General features: G+C 46.9%; 1 protein-coding gene across 1 annotated transcript in view; it reads right to left on the minus strand.

Annotated features, from left to right (window-relative positions):
* The window catches only part of FSTL1 (follistatin like 1), a 52,677-nt gene that overhangs the window by 15,253 nt on the left and 15,817 nt on the right, over positions 1–21,607 (minus strand). The gene's annotated exons all lie outside the window — the stretch shown is intronic.

The raw sequence follows: 21,607 nt of genomic DNA on the forward strand, positions 1-21,607 counted from the left end.
ATATTTTCTTTTTTTTTTTTCCTTGGGGTCCCACAGCATTCCTAAACTGGTGACGCCCAGTGTGGAATATTTCCATAGTTTAATCATGGTTTTGATACAAAAAAATCCACTTATTTTTATCCATTTAATGCCTTTTTTAATAGACTTTTAAAAAAGAAGGTAGTTCCAGGGCTCAGACTTTGAAGAGTCTGGCTTAATTCCCTGCTTTGTCAATAATTTCCTTTGTGACTCTCATATCACCTAACATTTTCCACCTGTATGTTGAGTATCTGGTTTATGCCAGCCAACTGGCATCTGCAACAGTTTTGCATCAGAAAGAAGATTGAGGAATGAAGAATAATCAGTGAGATAAGTCAATCACATCTGCTGTGTTTCTTCCCTCTAATACAAAAATGTTTTTTCACCTTCTCATCAGAGTATTATTCTTCTACTCTGCTCATTTGTGGCATCTTTGTACCTCCATCATTTACTTTTGAAAATAGGTGATGAAAAAGGAACAGAATTTGTCAGAAGAGTAAGCATTATTGACAAATGCTGAACACATTTTTTCCTCCTGTTTCTTCTTTATTCTAGTTTTTGTTTATTTTGCTTTTAAACCACAATTTCACAGAGAGGTGCTGTCTTTACTGAACAGCCCACAGAGACAGCCAGATCATTTTCTAAATACCCTTGTCCTGGTCTTCAGAATGGTTTGTTTGCTGGCCTGGTGCACAATTCATCAAACCTGAGAAGGTCTTTTCAAAGCACTGCAGGAGTCCCCCAGGTTCACATAGTGACAAACATCTTTTGGATTCTCTGCAGGTGTTCCTATTTTGCTGCTTATTCTGTCAAATACAGTATTTGGACATGCCAGTCTTAGCTGAGAAATGTATTCCATGTCCCAGGCATATTCTCCCCGTGAAGACAGCATTACCCTTCTTCTGCCTTTTCATCTGCTTTCACATTGTTTCTGAGTTACAAGTGACACACCATCCCTTCTACTGCATCCAGCTCTCTCTAGTCACCTTTCAGTGGAGGGCTGGGGTAAATGAACTGGGCACTCCTGGGGTGGGATGGAACAATGGGAATACTTCACTGCACAAAGCAACCTCATGCAACTCAGGGCAGGGAAAGAAGAATAGCTCATTTTGCAAAATGCACAAGAAAAACATAAATTGTCCAAGGCTGGAGTCTGACTTTGGGCACTCACACACCTAAAATGCAATGTAGCTACCAAAGTGTAATCCATTTAAGGGGTTTTGAACAACTTTTCAATCCCTTCAAGCAGTCAAAGACAGAAAAAAACAGCTGGGCACAGCTTTGACTGGCCACCCAGTGAGGTCTGTAATCCAGGTGCCTGGCAATAGATGGCAGTACTCTGCCTCTCCCTTGGACAGGCAGGACTGCCAGCAGCCACCTTCCTGTCCATGCCCACCAATACCAAGCCTGGCTTTTGGCTCCTGGCTGGGACTTAGGGCACTGCTACAATGCAGCTGGCCTCAACAAGCATCTGCAGTGCCCAAGCTCAGATTGCTGGACTCCTCTCCCCAAGGGAGATCACTTGGAAACCCAGTCTCCAAAGTGGCCATCCACAGCTCCCTCCCTGGTAGTGTTAAAGGCCAGGAACCATCCCACAGCTCTTCCATTGGAACTTGGGCTGGAGATGCTGGCAGCATGACATCACCAGAAGAGTTTCTGAAGACACCCTGCCACCTGGCTAGAAGGCCACATTACTCTGATTTTTCTTATTAATCAAAGCAATACAATTTTCTGGTTGCTTCTTCTAATTGCCTTAAGTTGCCCTAGGCTGGCAGGGGGTTGGGGCTGATTGCCACATTCCAGCATGGCTTTCTCCACCTCAGGATTCAGCCAGAGGAAGAAATGAAGCAAGCTGCTCTGCCTGCCTGCCCTCTCACTCTGGTCTAGGGTTTCTCAAACCCAGCTGTGGCATACCACAGGGTGGGAGCTCTTTCTAGCAGCTCCTGGCTGCCTTCCCAGCAAATGTGGGAGTCTCCTGTGCACAACTGACACTGTAACAGGGACAGAGGTGGATGACTGGATGAGTACAGTGGGGGTCTGCAAATAAAGCTTTATAATCTCCCAATTATTTGGTGATCTCCCAGAATCTACCAGCCAAACTGCTTTCTTGTGACAGATACTCTGATCTTACCTTGGATCTTGTCATGTTTGCTTTTTATAAAGCTTCACCTGCTGGAGTCATGTGAGTGAGGATGGCAGCTGCCACTTTAATATTAAATAGCCCATCCTTGCACCTTCCTTGTAAAAGCTTAAAAATATAAACCACAAATTTTTAAAATTTAAAATAAAAAAAAAATACTCCACAGTGTTTCAACATCATTGCCCTTAAATTAATTAATATCAGGATTTGCTGGAATCACAGCTTTTACACTGCTTTGTCTCTGAGAGCTGCTGCTGCCTTTTCTGTCATCCTGTGCTTGGGAAATGTCACCCGTTCCAGTCCACAGCACGCTCGGGCAGGCGGAAGGGAAAGGGCAGAGAGTTGTTATTAATTGCTGCACAGTGGCATTCCCACTACAAGCCTTGGCAAGGCAGTTCCTCTCTTCTGCCTCGAGTGAGGTGCCCAAGCTCTCTCTCTCTCTTTTATGTACTCGTCTGCTGCCCAGAGAGCAAGTGGGAAGGTGTAAAAGCAGCCAGGATGAAGCCAGGGCAGGAGCGCCTGTGCCTTTGGAAGGTCTGCCACAGCACAGAGGCACTCTGACTCTTCACCCTGCAGGGGCATCACCTTCCCAGACATCTTCTCTGGCAAAGACCATGGAGAAAGCTGTTCTCAACAGCTCAAGGGCCAGAAGTTCAGGGCAGCTGGGTAGTGTCATGTATGCATAGCCCAGCTTGTCCACTGAATGGGGATGGGAATGCACAATGATTTTGGAGGGCTGGGAAGTGTAACCCTGTGGATGAATGTTCTTGCATGTTAGCAGGCAAACACTAAGCAGAAGACCTGAGCTGACAGTGCAGAGAGTCACATGCAATGCCTCTGCCTCAGCTGTTGTCTCCTGAGGAGCAAGGAGGAAAAAGACATTTCCAAGGCACCCGCAGGCGAGAAAGACAGAGGCAATGCCAGTGGTGAAGGATCACCATGGCAACCAGCAATGCAGGGCCTCAAGGTGGAGAGCTAAAATTAGGAAATTAGGCAGTGGAAAGGGCTGTTTCTCATCTCTGGCAGCATCTGGTGCTGAGAAGTTGGACCCCCAACACAGAGTAAGCACAGACATCCGGAGCATTTCCGAGTCCCTGCCTGCACCCTCCTGTCCAGGACTGAGTGTGACTTGACACACCAACACAGTGCCAGGTCTGCACAGGATCCCAAGGTCCTACCAGGTGCTGTGCCTGCTCTGCACTGGTGGGACTGCATGGAAACAGTGCAGTGTCTGCAGTGAGTTATGAGTGATTGTACACATGACAGAAAAGAGGTAACACGGCTTCTTGCCTTTGCAAGGGAACTGCCCGCTGCAGCTCTCCCTTGGCTGCTTCCTCCTCTGGCCCCTATTGAGCCATGACTGTCTGGGAACTGGGACTTTCCCAACCAGCCTGTGAAAGTTGAAACCACGAACAATTCAATGACAAAACACCTCTATAAGGAAGAACAAGCTTCCACCTGCAGAGAAGAGCTGTGCATGCAGCTCCATGCCCACAGCGCCCTAGTGCCCGAAGAGAGCAGCGGGGATTACTGCCATTATACACATTCTGGGAAACAAGCAGAAAGATTGCCCTGCTGCTAGGTAGGGAGTTAATGTGCTTCACAACAACCTTTCATACTGCCTTGCTTTCTGCATATCTTTCCACATAAAATCTCCTCTTTGAGATCTCAAAAGTCTTTTTCTCAGCAGCCCGTACTGCATTGGAGAAATAGCACCTACTGTCCTGCTCCTATTGATACAAGTAACAACCTTTTCTGGTATCAGCAGTGAGGGCAAGTCTTTTCTTCTTTTGACATCACTTTCTGGAAATACATAAAATTACTTGACCCTCACATAATGCTCTGTGCTGTTTGCTGTAAAATCAAGGTTTTGTGGTTTTGCCTTGCGTAATGTGCGCAGAAATCAAAGTGCTCTAAAGCTGGAGCACTGAAAACTCCTAGGGGAGGCCATCCCATGTATTATACAAACTTGAGTATTACACAGAGAAGGCAAAACTAAAGGGCACCAAAATGATGTCTGGGATTGCAAGACATGCACAGATTCTCATGCCTCAGGGAAGGCAGTAGCAAAAGCTGGCTGCAAGTGTTCAGATATAATCAGTACAATTCACAGTAGACTCCCCTCCATGCAGCAGAGAGAAATAAGCTGTGTGGCTACGTATTTCTGCCAGTCCTCCCTATATCTTCACATCGACATCCCTTTTGCCTGTTCCCTGCCACAACTAACAGGGGACTAGGGATGTAAGGGATCTCTGAACATGCCAAGGTGCTACCCATAAACTGCATAGCCTGCATAATTTCTAAACCAACTCAACACCCAGCCATGAAATCTAGCGCCTTGTCTGGCTGTTGTCTTGGCAATGTTTGCTTCTGAATGCAGAAAGATTTGGAAACACGAGGCAGTAGGTTAATGATGCAGAAAGCTGAGATAAGCTATGTCTCCCGAATCCCAAACTTTCCTCCTCTCCTGTTGTGGAGATGGGAGGAAGAAGCACTATATTGTGCTGCAACATTCAAAAAGAGAGAGCTGGGCAGCAGAGCAGCTCGGGGGGGAGCCAGGAAAATTCAGCAACTCCTGTACAGTGATGGCACTGAGAAAGCATTTGGCTTACGCATTTCAATTTGTTACCCAAGTGTTTCTCCAGTTCTGTCAGCAGCAGCACTGTCTTCCTGCAGAAGTCCAGAGAGACCAGATCCCATGTTCACTGGAGGGCACAAAGGGGTAGCCAGCTTGTCACCTCTGGTCATTTGTGCAGCTGGCTCTGGCAGCATGTTTGTCCCGTTGTTCTGGTTTGCAACTAACAAGCAAAGCACTTGTTCCTCCCTTCAAACCTGACCCAATTCCTGTGGCAGCTCCCTGGATCTACTAACACTCTGGTGTGATGGGGCAGAAGTTTGGCAGCAGTATAAACTGAGCAGATTAGCGTGAAACAAGCAGGCACCCCTAACACTGGGTTTGCCATAAATAGATAGGTAAGGTGACCATTACAGTTTTCCTTCCTTTGGTCTACTGCCTCGGGCTGGAAGAAAATCCACACAAATTATCTTAAATTTTTACTTGGAAGGCTTGAGTTTCATTTAAATATAAGACAGTGATAGGCCTAGCAAGTGGGGATTGAATCATGCTATTCCCAGTTCAGCTCTCCAAAAAAAACCAGACATCATCAGGACAATCCCAGGACATCATCACTACAGGGATGGTACAGTAGGCTGTGGAATAACACATACTCTATTCTGGAAGGAAACCTCCTGTCAGAGGTTGCTGTACACACTGGTGCAGGGTCATCTCTTGAATGCTTCTTTTGGTCTGGTGTTATCTGGACTCAGAGTGGCACCCTCTGGAACTCCTCCCTCCCCTGCTGCAGGAGTTCCCCACCAGTCTCTGGAAGGCACATGGTACATGTCCTGCTGCTCACACCAGCGAAGGTGTTGCTAGGCAGCTGGAAAGGCTCAAAACCACACTATCCCTGAGCTAGGTAGTTAAAAGAGAAGAGATGCTTGTCAGGCAAAGTCTGGACCAGGGCTGGATTGCCCAAGGGAGTGTGACCAGCTATATTTGACAATGTTCCCAATGCTAACAATATCCCATTTGAAGGGTGTCAATATGGGGTCCGTGCTGGATGCAGAGGGGTCCAGCACCATTTAAACTGCAGGATTCCCCCTCCCCCAATTCCTAAAGCCATCCTGCAAGCGGCAGAACTAATGAAGGCCAGTTTCCAACAGCTCTCTCTGCATGGCCTGTCTGTCAGCCAGTTACAGGGCAGCTCATGGACTCCTTCCTCAGGGGAGGTCTTCACAGGCCCCTCTCATTAAGGCAGTCACCTAGAGTCACACAACCAGCTGGATCCCATTATCTCAGAGGCCTCCACCGCTTTATCAGCTGTGCCGGAAACAGGCCCATAGATTCAAGGCTTGCTGGAGGCCAGAGACAGGCAGGCAGACGCAGACAGCCTGCTGACATTGCTTTGCTTCCTTAGGGAACCAGGCAGTAATTCCTTTGCAGAGCCCCACACAACACTTCTCTGGCTCAGCCTCTCCTCTTGACAGACTCAACGTCACTGCTGTTTGCAGTCCTGAGGACAGATCCTCACTCCTGTCCCCTGCCATGAATCCAGGCCCCCTGCTGTCTCCCTGCCACTGACCCTTGTGCTTCCACTACAGCATTTCCTTTGTGTTGGAGGACAGACCCCATCTCACTTCTGCCCCCTCAGAGCTTCCATCATGAGGGTATTTCAGCCAGCTTCAATCAAGGGCTCTGAACAGTGATCTGGACACAGTGTCACGAGCTATTGCACTCCCTGTGGGATGCCTGCCATGGAGGAGAGCATGTGCCCCAATCTACCAATCCACACACCTAGACATCAGCCAACCCCTCTTTCCAATACTTTGCCCCGATCTCTTTCTATTCTCAATGGACACATAGGACTGGCTCTCTTAAAGCATCACACCAAGTGCAACCCCTTAAAGGCTTTTGAATGCTTGTGAGATGAATATTTAATGGCAGCTGACTTTGCTCTTGGGAAAAAGCCAGACCATACATCTCTGCACATGCTGGGAACCAGGGCGTGTTCCCAGAAAATCTGGATGCAGAGAAAAGAAGGCAATAGAGGAAAGGAACTGCAACTCCCAGAGCTCAGAGGAGGTTCCCTCTCTGCAAGCCCGTACCTCACCCATTTGTGCGAGACCCTCCCTGACTTGCTGGCTGCTCAGTCCAGGATCCATGGATCAGATGTGTCCATCATATGAGCATTAAGCAGGAAAGTGGCTGAGGCTCTGAGTGACCTCTGTGATAAAGGGGGCCCATCAGGTCAGTGACCTCTGCATGAGGCCATGGAAAAACAACATGGCTTGTGAAAACCTGCTTGTAGGAATTCACCCCTGACTCTGTCAGGGAAATGGAGATGAAGATGTCTGATGCTTGTACTAATACTAAAAAAGACTGCCTGGGCAGCATTGCCTTGCAGACATTGGCAGGATGGATACAGGGCTCTGCCTCCCCACTGAGCCCTGTGGAAACATGGCCTGGATCGCTGGCAGGGACAGCAGCCCTCACACACCAGCCATGGCTTTCTCATGTCCCACAAAGAGCAGGCAGAAGTTGGTGCCTGCACAGAAAGGAAAGCAAGAACTGGAAAGAAGGGTTTTCTCCCCACAACCTAATCAAGAGCAAAAAGGCATCTGCCAAACAGCTGATGTCTCTTACAGCACGATGCTGCTGAAACAGTTCCGGAGCCAGGCACACCTCTCAGGGACTCCGCTGCGCAAGGACTCCGCTTTCCCTTTTAAGCTGGAAGGAATGTCTGTGCTCTGGCCCCCACAACCTCATATTTTCCACCACAAGGCAATGACCGGTGAGGCCCCATTAGGGGAACAATGACATGAGAGTCTGGGGAAGAGGAAATAGCTCCTGCAAACAAGTCTGGAAAATGGCTGCTAGAAGGAAGGGAGCTTGCATCTGGCAGCACTCTCACTCCTGCAGCCTCTCTGCTGCTCAGGCAAAAACACTCCTTATACTCACATGGCCCAAATCTGCACTTCTCTCAGCACTATTCCCTCCACCTATCCCTAGAGCACCTCTGAAAGGAGTTTGATTCCCTTCTGCTGCATCATGTGGTGAAATTGCCAATTTTTCCACAACTACTGGGATCTTTCTTACTAGTGTTGGTCCCAGCAAGGCATGGAGACAGGAGTTCAGAGTGTGACTGATTTGTGTGTACCAAACCAGCTGAAGAGGCTTCAGCTGTATGCAAAGCAGAATGAGTCCCACAGGAGGGGAGGATGTGATGCTCTGCTGCACCATGGTTCCTAGAGGGAGGAATCAAGTTAATCACATCATATTTGGGTAGAAAAATAACCCTCACGCAAAGGAAAGCATCTCAGTGCACGTGAAAGGTCCTAACTGAAGTTAGTCCCACAGGGCCTTAGGGATGAGATTGGTGTCATCCTCTCATGTGACAAGACTGGAAAGGAAAGGCCCAAGGTGCAAGACTTGCTCAAGAATGACCAGAAGACAGCAGCTCAGCTCCCTCTGGTCTGAAGCCAGGACCACTTCACTGAGTGATGCACCAGTTACACTCCTCACTGGGGCATGATTCTTCTTCCAATATCCTGAGTGCCCTGGGCCAGGCTCTATTTTGCCATGGCTGAGCTCCTAGGAATCACAGCTCTCCATCCTATTTTGTTTAAAGCAAAAATAAGAACAAGACCAGCATTGACTTCTGAATTCCAACAGGAGGGTGATGTTCTGTATGTCACAGCACTTATGAGTCAGCAGAGGAAGCCTTTGACAACAGGAGGATGAAGGAGGAAGATGAGGACTTCACCCTCAGGGCCTCCACACCAGAGAAGAGCTGTGTACCACAAACTATTGCTAGCAACTAAACATAGGTGCCATCACCTCTCTCTCTCTCTAAGCACACCCAGGCTCAGCTATTCCCTTTTCAGCCCCATAATCTGTGTTGACCCACAGCTCATTCTGTATCATGGCAGTCTCTCTTTTTTCATCCTTCATTCCCCTAATTTCCCACACTCTGAAGTCCTCCAAATTTTACTGGTCCTGCCAGTAAGTTTTGTTGCCTCTTTTTTCTGACCAGGATGATATATTTCTGAATGGAATCCAAATCTGGCACATTTCTCAGCCATCACCTGGCTCCAACAGAGAGAAGGAAAGAGTGAGCTAAGCAGTGGGAGGCAAGTTAGAATTTACAACCCTATGGCATATTCACACCCCTTCCAGTAACTGGATACACAGGAGGAATGTAGATTGCAGGAAATGCTGAGGTTTACCAGCAGCCTCCAGCTTCTTGTGCAAGAGTCTTCAGTGGTTTTGTTCCCCTCACTGGGATGGGAATCTAACTGCAATGGATTTGATGATCCCTATTCCCAGCTCTGTCCCTTAGTCCTTCTTTACTCTCCTTCCACCACAGCACATTGCAAAAAAAGCAATGGAAATTGCTGTGTGACTGGGGGGAAACACTGAGTCAGCCTCAGTGTGGGAGAGTGAGAACAGAGCTGGACATAAGCCAGTTCTGTACTTCCCATTTTCTAGCCTTGCTCAAGGATTTGCTCAGCTCCTTGTTAATGCAGAGCAGCTTTGGGTCTGCTCTACCCAATGGCTCTGCTGGAGGTGGCTCTGCAAGAGTGAGTCCCCAGGGGACAGTGCTCTGTCACAGTCATTTCTCTCCTTTGAAGCTTCTCTACTTCATGCAGTCATGAAATCCCCTTTACACAGTGAGAACAGTGAGGAAGGCTCAGAAAACCCCTCCTTATTAGGCATTATTTTGTGTAGATAGCTTTTCTTGGTCTGTGGTATTGAGAGAACATCCATCCCCTTCCTGAAATCATATAGCTGGGAATGGTTATCAGACTAGCAGGAACACCTGAAAATAGAAGTGAAGTAAGGTGAATGTGGAAGAGAGGAAAAGTTTGAGTAGGCTGTGGAAGTAACCTGCAGTCTGCTCATCAGTGGTGCACCTGCCAAAAAGGCATGGCTCCACCCAAGGTTAAACTGTGTCCCTGTAGCCAGAGGGAGCTGAAGGCAGGTCTGCCAAAGCTCTACCATACTGCAGCCTGCAAAATGCAAACTAGGATTTCAGGAGATGACCTGACAACTGGCAGGTGTGTGCACCTACTGATTAGTATTGGAAAGAGGAGAGAAAAAACTCTGCTGTAAAAACTAACTGAAAATCCTGGCTGAAACTGGGACATTGGGAAGGCTGCAGGGGTACACAGGGAGAGATGAGCTTTCACTGCTCTCAGAAACATCACATCAGCAATAAGCAAATCCTATTAAACTGAAAGGGCAGTCACCCCACAGCCTCACACTGAGATCAGGGAGTAGCAATGTTGGGCCATGTGGGACCCAGCGCAAGGGGAACTGTGACCCAAGTTATGATCAGCACGTCCTTTTCAACTTCAGCTGTCCCTGTTATCCTTCAGAAAGCTTCAGTCAACTCACCAGCACCTGAAACCATCCCTGTGAAGTGCTAACCCCATTTCCTGCCTATTCTCAAGAGACTTCCGTGGTAGGGAAAGCTCTGTAAATCTCTGACTTACACTTGACTGACCTCTTCACTGAGACAGCCAAGAGGAAGCTCTGATAAGGCAAGAAGGCCATGAGAAAACTGGCAGCATCGCTATGAAACAGGCTACAAAATAGAGTCACTATGGAAACTGCCATTGGAAGTTGGAAGGACAGAAAAAAACTTTCTCAAGTCCCAGGGTTTCCAGCCTTCCCATGGATGCCCCAAGGATGGGTGTATCTCCAGGCTATCAGCACCCCAGCCAACAGTGGCCCCTTTGCCCCTGCACTGCTCCCTGCAGCTTCTGCTGGACCCAGTGTCACTCAAGAAGATTGGCTTTTTTCTTAGGCAAGCTGCTTGTGCTTACACTGGTGTGTCTTCGTGGGTCCCCCGCCTCATTTCTGATTTAACACAGCCTAAACAGAAGGGGAACAAGAGATAATTATGTTGTGTGGACTATCAGTGAGGAAGCTGGATGCTATTTCCCCCAACACCCCTCCTGACCTGTTAGCTTATGATGTGTTGCTTGGAAGATACACTAGTCACAACCACAATCCCCCCCACCCCCAGCAGAGGAGCAGTATACAAAATGAAGTGGAAAATGAAGCAAACAGCTTCTGCTGTGCTCATTAGAAATGGCACACCCCATACCCACACGTGTAGTCTTGGGGAACCAGACTCAGTCACACCACTTCTGCCAGAGCAGAGCTTCCCTTATGTCCCCATGGCTGACAGCACAGACTTGGCAGCATTTGCAGCCCAAAGGCAATTCTGTGATTAAGAAACAAGAGAAGTGACCATTGATTTCCTATAACTCCTAAATAAGGCTGGGTAACACTTTTCAGACAGAGACCTAATTCACTAGGAAATGCAATTTGAGGTAGACCAAAACTATTTGGAAATTTGTGCCTAGTTCAGGGAACAGCTTTGATTCCAAAATGATTTCTAAGATGAAGTGAACTCTTTTCCCTCTCTTATTTTTAAATATATCTTAGGAGGTTATGTATGTACCCTTAAAGGTCAAAAAAAGCAAAATAAAAACATATTTTGGTAAGCTTAGCAACTTTGTTTGCCCAGCTATTTTTTTCTGTTGGAAATACAACATTAATTTCAACTGACCTAAAATGCAATTTTTGAGTTGACTCTCTGATTCAGCTAGGAAATTAAAAAAAAACAAAACCAACAAGTTATTTCAATGGCTTTATTCCTATAACTTTATTCCAATTGTTATTTGGTGTCTAAAGCAACCTATTCTTCTAATTCTTTCATCTCCTTCCATCTGGCTTTTTGTGACTCTGTCTGGAAATAACGAAGAACTGTTGCAGACATTACTCTCCCTCTCTCGCTGCAACCATGGAATTTTTTCTTGTCTAGTTGGGAAGACTTTGGATGCTGACTCCCATGGCTCGACTTTCAAAAACAAACAGAAAAATAAAGCCACATCTCCATTTGGTGGTTATGAGAACCCAGAGAGATGCTGCTTCAGGGAAGGCATCCCCTTCTCTGAGCCACTCCAGCAAAGCAGTGATTTAATGAGGCAGCTCCCGGTCCAAACTGTACCAGGGCTGCAAACCCCGTTCCTGCTCTGCTCTGCTCTCCTCTCAAACACTTGGTCCTGCTGCATTCCTTCTCATCCTTCAGACCCCCGTGCCTGCCTCCTGAGACACACAGTGAGTGCTGCAGCTGTCAGCAGAGGAGATATCATTGCCCTGCTTGCACCATCCAAACCCAGCTGGGCAAGCTAATGGGCATCAGGAGGTTTGCATGCAGAAACTTAAATGGGAGGCTGATACGTGCGCTACAGTGATATGCAGTTTTGCCTGGGGAAGCAGAGTACACCCAGGACTCCTGCAGGAACAACACGGCACTGCCTCCAGCTGCAGAGCAGGTGCCTGGGTCTTCCCAGCTCTATTCTCCTGATGGGTAATTTCAAGAGACACTGCCATCATGTCTACACACACCCAGAGATGGCTCAACTTGCAGAGTACATCACTGCAGTCACTTAAACACAGGGCTTTTGAACTCCACTACCCTGTCTGGCCCCAAACCAGTAAGGGTAAGCAATCAGTACCAGCCACATGTGATGACAATAATCTGAGCACTTGCCCATCTCACCTTTCTCCCCACCCTGGAGACAGTGATGAGGCATCAGGGATTTGCTATGAGCTTCAGTCATGCCCTGGGCTAGAAGGAGAGGGCTCCAAGCCCTGCTAGTGACCCCGAGGCTCTCCATGCCTCCTGCAGCCTGCGTTCCTAGAAGAGGGATCACTGCTTGAATCACCTCCAACAGCATGAACTATTCTCTAATACTTCCTGAGCCCTTCCCAGGACGTTTTGCTTTCTGCCCTGTGGCCTGGCTGGGCTGCATTTCAGAGATGAAAGGCTGTGAGCACACGCAGATGCTGGCATCCTTACGCATTCCTGGCTCAAAAGTTTTCCTCGAAGCAGCTGCAGCTGCACTGCCAGGGAGGAGCAGCTGCCTCCCAGCCCAGAGAGAGAACTGCAAACCCCTGCTTGCCAGGTATGCTGCAAGATCCCAGCCCAGACCCCTCTGGCTTTGGGACCAGTTCTGTGACCCCCTCCAGCCCCCAACTAGCCCAGCAGAAACCAAGGCAGCTTTCTTGCTTTCCCTGAGAGTTACAACTGCCTTAAAGAGACATGGTGCAAAATGTAAAAGCCATGATGCTATCAGCACGCAAACTTGCTCAATAAAAACATGTGTTTCTCATCTGTTTTGTCCTCATGGCTCCCAGAGCTCATCACAGATCAAGCATGTGAAGCACTGCTGCCCACAGCTGGGAAACGTGTGCTATAGGGAGGGAACCCAAAGAGCACTCGAGGTCTTGGGCAGAAAATTCAGGGTTTTGTGCAACACCAAAGCAGTCAGTAGGGCAGGCACTTGGAGGGCTGCAATACAGACATCTGCATGCATCCATCTCCCCTGCCTGGCTCTAGTACAAGCCAAACCAAACTCCCAACCCCAAATGCTGAAGGGAAGCTTTTTCATAGTCTCAGCATGCAGCTCAGCCCCATCACAATGCTACAGGGAGACTCTGCCAGTGGCTTGGCAGAATTTCAGCCCAATATACTGTCCCCTCAGTGGTTCCCACTTAAATTCAGCATTGGTGCAGGAGCTCAGCCCTGATCCTCCACAAGCAAGAAAAGGTGTCTCCCTGAAAGATGGCCTCCTCTGTACCACTCCAAATCCAATCCTTTGTTCTGACAGGATGAAGCTGGCACAGCTCAGGAGATGAGATGGGAGCTCTCAAGGATCACATCAGCCTGTGGCACCAGCTGCTGGCAGAGATAAGCTTAAAGCCTGGGTGGAAGCTGTAGCTCTCTCTCTCTCTCTCACACATAGCTAAGATAGGGAATTATAAACACAACCCTGCCAAAAAAACCCCAACAAAACAACATAAATCCATCAGAATCTGCGGAAGAGTAACCACCAAACCAGCTGGATCCAATGTCTTGGGAAGATCTTGATGCCCTCATGCTTTGTGCATGCAAACCAGAAGCACACCAACAGACAAGGGGCAGAGATCTCTTAGAAAATCCATGGCATTCCCTTAGCTGGCCACTCAGCACATTCCTTTGTGCAAGGGAGTCCCTGTCACAGGAGCTGGCCTGCTGTTGCTGTGTACTATATAGTTTATCATATCATTTGAGGCAAGTGCTCCCTTATTTCCCTCCACTGTCATGTCTGAGGTGGGCCAAATTAATTGCATGTGCTTTTTCTGTGAGCAGATAAACTGCACCATTGCCATATGCACACAAGATAGATTACAGCCAGAGCAAAGTGGCTGTTTTTGTGTGTCCTCTTCACACAGGTCCTTTCTCCTAATACAACCCCAAGACAATTCTTTTTTTCATACCACACAGGCAGTCAAATGGCCCCATTCCCACACCACCTTATTGAAATCACAAGGTAAGAAAAGGTGGCTTTGTGCCATCCAACTCATCACTAACTCATGGCTGCTGTAGGAGCTGTAGCTGGCACAGCTCTGTCCCTGCATCCCAGTGGGGCTGAACCTCTGGCCCCCTGGCACTGTCCTTTCTACCCTCAGCCTTGCCCTGGACAAGAGAACCCAGGAAGGAAGAGCAAAAGTACCATTCCAGAGCGGAAATGTGTTGTTTCCTTCACACCACCAGTGCAGAGTGAGGTTTTCAGCAAGGTTGCTCCTGGTAATAAACTCAGTCACCTGGAGTGTCTCTCTGCTACACAACCCTTTCTGCTGTCCACAGGCTGTTTAATTTTTCTCTCAAGTGCCAGACCTTCTGTTCATTAGCACTGAACTTTCTCCAGTTGCCAGCAGCTCTCATTGCTCTGTGTTGTCAAACTGTAGTCTGCTTCCTGTCCTGTGTCGTTCCCTCTCATGATTGATTTTTACTCCTGTAACTTTGTCCTTGTGGAAACTTCATTTCCTCAAGGTGCTTGGGCAGTCACAGTCTTTGATATCTTTCTAATGCTTTGGAGTAAGATGAACTTCAGCCCGCCACTCCCTGCCTGTTCGGATGACTTTCCTTGCCCACTTTCCCAGCACACTGCTCCTCCTGCCCTCCAGCACTAGTCCCTATCACCAAGTCTTGCTTTCAATGGGATCACACAGCTGGGACATATACAGGGCTGGGAGTCACCAAGTCCATCTCCATGTTACCTGTACTTCCTCTTTGTGCAACTCCATTTACATGACACTGATTAAAGGCTGCTAATTTTGACTGTCTCACACCCACTGAAAGCCTGGTCTTAAAACTGTCTTACAGTTATAAACCTTTCCCTAATGTCAAGGCTGACTGTGTTCATGGCTGATTCATCCATATTTATTCACACTGGCATAGGAATGAATAAATTCTGTGCTTTTGTTACTCTAAGCATATGACTTCTATACTTTAACTCAAACAACATATTTCCCTCCCTGGCATTTCATTCCCTTGTCTTGCTCAGCATAAGGAAGGAAAAGAGAAAGCAAAAACAGATGTCTGACTTAATAAATAATGCTCTTTTATAAAAGTAATTTCTGTTGTGATTGTTATCAACAATACTTTTAAAGAAACATGAGATCCAAAATCTCCTATTGCATTGAAATCTGGTGGACAGGCCAAATCAGAGGTGAAAATATGCAGTTTAACACCATTTTATGGCCAGAAGAGGGCAAAGAAAGGTTACAAACCTGAATTTACTATTTTTACTGCAGTGCAAGTTTAGCTAAGGTTCTAATCAGGACAGTAAGCCATTATAATCAAATTCCTGTTCCTTCCAGGGTAAAAGAATCCTGTGTATAAGATGTGACATGTGAGATTAGGGATGGAGAAAAAGTAGAATGGGTTTACTCATGGTTTCAATAGTCTGGGAACAAACGAACAACATGAGGCAGCTCTAGTTTTGTTTCAGAGAGGGAACAGCCACCTCCAGAACTAAATCCCCTACTGTTTTGGAGCTGATATCCATTATTGGCCATGCTGTTACCACAATGGGCAGCTGGGAGACAAAAGACAGATTTTCCCCACATTGTAAACCTTCTCCAATAAACCAGGGCTATGTTTCAAATGATTTGTAATTGCCTCGAAACCTGCAATTAAAAATGCCACGCTACAGGCAACAATTGCCATGGATGCTCGGGATCTCTGCAGGTATTTAAGTGCCCATGCACCACAGATAGAGCATGCAGAGATTCCAGGAACAATTCCCAGGACGGAGGAGGAGGAGGGTAGAGATGCTGCTATAGACCAGCTCATATCTGGCTCTCTCCTTTTTCCCCCCTAGCTTTAATTTCCATGGAAAGAAACAATTTATTTTTTTGTGCAGGCTTTTGCAAAATCTCTTCAGCAAGACCACATGTTCATCCTCCTTGTTCCTTGAACAGCCCTTGTAATCCTACTTCCCAGAAGGCTGGTTAAGCACAGATGGATTCAGAGACCCTTGCCAGCCCTTTGGCTCCCACAGTCCAGGCAAGGCATTCCATGCTTCTCCCCAGCACAGGGACCTGACCCTGAGGAACTGGAGACCTCCAGCAAATCCTCTGCTGGCATCTCCAACAGAAGGCAGCAGACCACACAGACTTAGCTGTCCTCTCTTTGATGAAGAATGCTCCTTCTGGGCAAATTTGAGGCTTGTTTTGGGATGCAGAGGATAGAGAAAAAGGGAGGGAGGAAAGCTGCATTGTTGTCTCTCCATTTTTGGCTGCTCTTTGGGTAAATAATGGACTTCTGTCTCCAGGGCTGCTAATCAGCTCTAAATGCCCTCAAAGAAAGCAAACAACAGCACAATAGGAAAGCCCAGAAATAAATCCATTTCATTATAAATTCATTTTGTTTTCATTCCATTTTTCTTGCTAGCAAGAAATTTAGGTTAAGCTAAGCACTTTCTTTTCCCAGCAATCTCTGCTGGCTGTCAGCTAATGCAACAGAAAATTAGGCTTTTGACAGTGTAATGGCTTTGTTATGAAAAAAATGCAATTATATTATTTCCCAATATAAATTCTACAGCATTAAGTGTCTGAGCAATACAGCATTGTCCTTGAAGCTGTTGGTAAAGGAATTTTACATGAAGAAATAGCGGGATGACCAGCCTTCATGAGAGATTCATTTTACTGCATAGCTCTCCACTGCTCAGAAATACAGACAAGATTTCATAGCAGGGACACAACCCATATGCCAGATAACTGTGGTACACAAGCTTTTGCCTCTAAGCTGCTTGCAGTTGTGTCACCAGAACTGGAGACTGGAGCCACCTGAAGACTCCTCCACAGCACACAATAAACTAAGTCAATTCATCAGTCTCAGCTCATCTTCCTTCTGGTGCTCCTAACAAACCCCTTGGCTATGGCTATGGCTGATAACCCAGGAGTAAGGAGGAAGAGTTTAGAGAATTAAATGGAGTGAATTCCTAACAGATATCACAGATATTTCAGTAATCCTCCACGTCCAGGCTAATCCCAGCAAAGCTCCTTGAAGTTCAGCTGTGGACAGGAATACCCTGAGGCAGCAGGAGAAGCCATCAGGGGCTGACAGAGCGCAATCCTCTCCTGAACACCACAAAGGGAAAAATTGAGGAGCTGCATGGTTTTGGGGCAGGCACAGAGCCCCAGGGCTCAGAGGCTGGGCTTACCTCTGAGAGAGGTATCTCTGAGAGATTCAAGAGAGCCAGGCACTAGCAGGAAAACCCCAGGTCCAAGCTCAGAGAATAGGGCCAATGGTGTGGTCTGCAAGTTCTCAGACATGGTTTAGGGGTTAGCACAGACCCCCAGTAACCAAGAAGTAATTCACATGCAGCATCTCTAAGTAAGAGCTAAGACAGTCTAACAGCATAGATGTTGGCCATTTGGTCTCCCTTAGCCCCACAGTTGGCAAACCCATGCATGTTTAATTTAATAATGCAGACATTGCCAAAGCCATGGCAGAATCTCAGCCACAGCCTGTAAGGAGTCAAGTACCATGATGGGAAATGTAGTAAAGGCCAAGGTAAAGGCATAATTTTCCACACATCTGGAATTTGCAAGACATCCTTGTGACTGGAAAATACAAAGACATGCCAAGCTGTGTATATGAAACAGCAGCTCTCATCCCCCTCCAACTTTACTTGGGTTTGTACTTCACAGCCTGACCTCCTCTAAAGGTCCTCTGAGGAATGGAAAGCAGCTGAGCCAGCAGGTTCACAGAATTCAAGGTGTTGTTGAATGAACCCACACTGTTATGGGTGTAACAGGTAGCACCCAATGCTTAAAAGCAGCCTGACACTTTCTCTTATGAAAAGATTTTTTCCACTGCTGAGAACTTTGCCAGCACTGAACTGCTCAGGTTGAAATGTTTCCATGTCAGAAGTTTGCCTCAGGGTGACTTTTCCTTTTAAAGTGTCAACAGAAAAAGGTCAATGGTTTCTAAGAACAAGATTAAGTTGTTTTGTCCATGTCTGAGGAATTGTTAAAGTTGTGCTCAGAACACAGAGCAGACCTCAGCACCTCTGCAAGAGCCTGAATTTGGTGGAAGAGTCAGCCTGGTGCCTCTTGCTTGTGGGAAGACAGCCACATCTCAAGGACCATAGCAATTTAGTATGTGTTTGTGGAAATCACCAATTTACACACAGTGACCGTTCTAGCACCTTTTTACTTCTAAAACTTCAGTCTCTGCTGAGAACAATCTTTCCCCTTACAGCTCACTGATCGAAATTACGTTGCTCAAACACGAGCTAAACAGGAATGCCAAATGAGCTCTCTTCTGGGATTGCAGGATTTCACAGGCATCTGCTGTGTGGGGTACAGCAAGGAGTGATGAAACGAAAGGCAGGGGGGCTACATCTCCCTTCCAGGTCATCCATCATTACAGCCAGCAAGGCTGAGGCCAGAAGAAAACAGAACAAATGGTACAAGGGTGAAGAACTGAATCAGCAGACGGTTTTCGTAGAAAAGGCAGGCTCAGGACATGACTGAGAGCACAGAGAAGCAGGTGGCAGGTAGGGCATGACCATCCCCTGGAACTAGAGTCCCCTTGGGACCTGTATTGTGTGGCAGCAGATCTCAGTGGGTGCTTTATGTTTCCTCATCAGGGAACCACATAGTGGGATGAAGCTCAGGGCCTGAATGAGTACTGCAGCAGTCTGAATTCACAGCTACCGCAAACCCTTTGCCTGTGAAGATGGCTGAGCTAATGCTGCTCCACTCATGAAAATTCCCTCTTAGTTACTGGGTAAGCACGTACTGTGGAGCCAAGCACAAAGGTCATGTCTGACCTTCATCTTTTCTTGTTTTATTTTCTCAAAAGAGAAGCACAACCCTGTGCTCTTCACCATACAGAGTCAGTGGTTGTCACCACATCTCTAAGATAGAGGATGTGATGACTTTATTTGCTTGTCTTTGATTAAAGCAAGAGAGATGGAGTAACAGCCTACCTTACAGAGGTTTGACAGCTGCTCAAGTAATTAGGCAGCAATTTAAGCAGCAAAAAGTCTGGTTACTAGTGATAGCACCTGAGTGGATGGAATGAAAATGTGTCACGGGAGATTAAGGTTAGATACTTGGAAAAGGTTCTTCACCCAGAGGGTGGCTGAGCACTGGAATAGGCTCCCCAGGGAAGTGGACACAGCACCAAGCCTGACAGAGTTCAAGAAGTATTTGGACAATGCTCTAGGGCACATGGTGTGACTCTTGGAGTGTCCTGTGCAGGACCAGGAGTGGGACTCAGTGATCCTTGTGGGTCCTTTCCAACTCAGGGTATTTTATGATTTTAAATGCTCTAATGGGCTGAGATAGATGATGCAGCAGACAGCAAAATAAAATTAGAGATGCTCTGTACCACAGAAGAAAAAAACATTGAGGAATAACAAACAAACTGCAGCCAGGGCTCAGCACTACAGGTCCCAAGTGTCTTCTTCCCCAATACCAGCAGCCACAAAAGCAGCATATATCTCCCCCCCAAAAAAATTAAGTTTTCACAGCAGCTGGAGCTGCAGCTCAACAGATTTACACCTTCGATTTCAGGAACATGGGATAGGGAGGTATTAAAGGCAAAACAAAGGTGGTAGAAAAAGATACATGACAAGGCAATGGCCCCCACAGATGTGAAGGGTACCTGCATGTCAGCAATTCCTCCCTGAGCAATGAAGGTGATTGTGCCAGACTTTGGGAAATGTCCCAGAAACCTAGAAGTTTATAGTGGCAGCAGAAGCCAAGATCTCTGCACAGACAGCAAATCTCCAATTACCAAAGCCAGGTCAGTTGGCTTAGGGACAGGTTATTTCCATGGGGGTTTTTTGCTTGCTCATTTAGTGGTAACATTTTTTATGTGTCTCTGTTTTCCCATACAACAGCAAGAAGCCAGACACCGTGAATTTCTGGTAGCCTCCCTAATCAGAGGGAGTGTCTGTGATGCAGCTTGGAAACACAACCCTAACCTTGCTTTCAACCACTGGGGCTCCCAATTGCTACTCCCTGAATCAGAGGTGACACTGCTGATGATCTGAGCTTGGCTTTGCATCCTCCTGGGAACCATGTGAATTTTGACATTCCCCTTTTTACCTTTTGTATCCAGCCTTGCATGCCTCCCTTTAACCTCCTCCCTCAAAGAGAAAAATCATCTGATCTGCTTCAGTTCTTCTGCCAGGGGAGAACATTCCTCCAAACAGCCTGACATTCACAGAGGTTGGAAATGCTTAGTGATACAGAAAGGAAACAAAAGCCTTCAGCCTCGCTGGAAAGCCAGCCCACAGCACCAGCCTAACACTGCCTGAAAATATCCCCTCTGATGTGAAAAGCTCAGGTCCACAAAGTGAGGGCAGTGGCCACACTCTCCCTTTGTAACAATGCAGAAATGGCTGAGTTAATCTTTCTCCACAAACCTCCGTGTTTGTGGAACTATCTAGACACCAGAGACATGTGTGGCAGGCTGAAACTTGGTGTTTTTCATACTTTATATCAAAATCAAATCAAAGGCAGGGGAACGCACTTAGTTTGGACATATTTTAAGTTAAACAAGCATAAAATATTTGGCAAACTTCCCTTGCTTAATGCAGTATAAACAATTTTGGTATTCCACAGAAAATGTCCCATTTAATGAATGCAGTGAGTAACTAAAGAGAAGGTCACACTATTCTTGCAGTCTTCATTAAGCATGGGACAGCCCCAGCTTCTGCCACAACCATAGCAAAGTCCATGTATGACATTAAGTGGCTCATTTGCAGCCAGGGCTGCACTGGGAGGTGAGAGGAAATATCCCTGTAGGATGGTAGGTTCTCCTGCAGAACCCAAGTGAAGACAAGCCAATTTTTGCTATTACTTTCTGAGGGGAAAAAATAAACTCTGATAGACACAAACCTGAGGCAGACTAAAGGTTTCAGAAGGCAGCCTCTGGCAAATCCAACTGCAGCAGTTTAAGACATTAGCTTGCACAGCTGTCTGCCAGCCTTGGCTGTCCACCTCGTTGGCTAGCCAGAATTTACTGCTCCTCTAATAAAGTCAGCAGAAAGAAATACATGCTTGTGCCTCAGCCACTACAGTTTGCAGCCCAGCATATTAGACTGCATTGCTGATAATTGGTGAGATCCCAGACTGTACACTGAAGGAGGGAAACAACAGATAAGAACAGAACAAAATGTATTCCTTGTCATGAAGGGCTTAGAAGAGACTTGAAAGAAGAGGCAAATAAAGGGGCTAAAGAACTAAAGAAAGATGTTTATTCTACAGAAGTTGATGTAGCATTCTTTGCTGTTGGAAAGGTTGGTTTGGCTATCTACTGCTCCCTATGGGGGCAGGGAGCTATAGGTGCAAAAGATAAAGCCAGGTCTGCCAGAGTTATCAGCACTGCTCATGCTCTCACCAGCTCAGAGTCACTGTAAAAGTAGGAGCATCCTCCACAGCCTAACTGGGTATAAGGAAGCCCTCCTGACCCTAATACCTGCACTACTGACACCACCTTCCCCCCTATCAGGGCTCCCCTC

The sequence above is a fragment of the Haemorhous mexicanus genome, chromosome 2, assembly GCF_027477595.1.
Source record: "Haemorhous mexicanus isolate bHaeMex1 chromosome 2, bHaeMex1.pri, whole genome shotgun sequence".
Lineage (NCBI taxonomy): Eukaryota > Metazoa > Chordata > Aves > Passeriformes > Fringillidae > Haemorhous > Haemorhous mexicanus.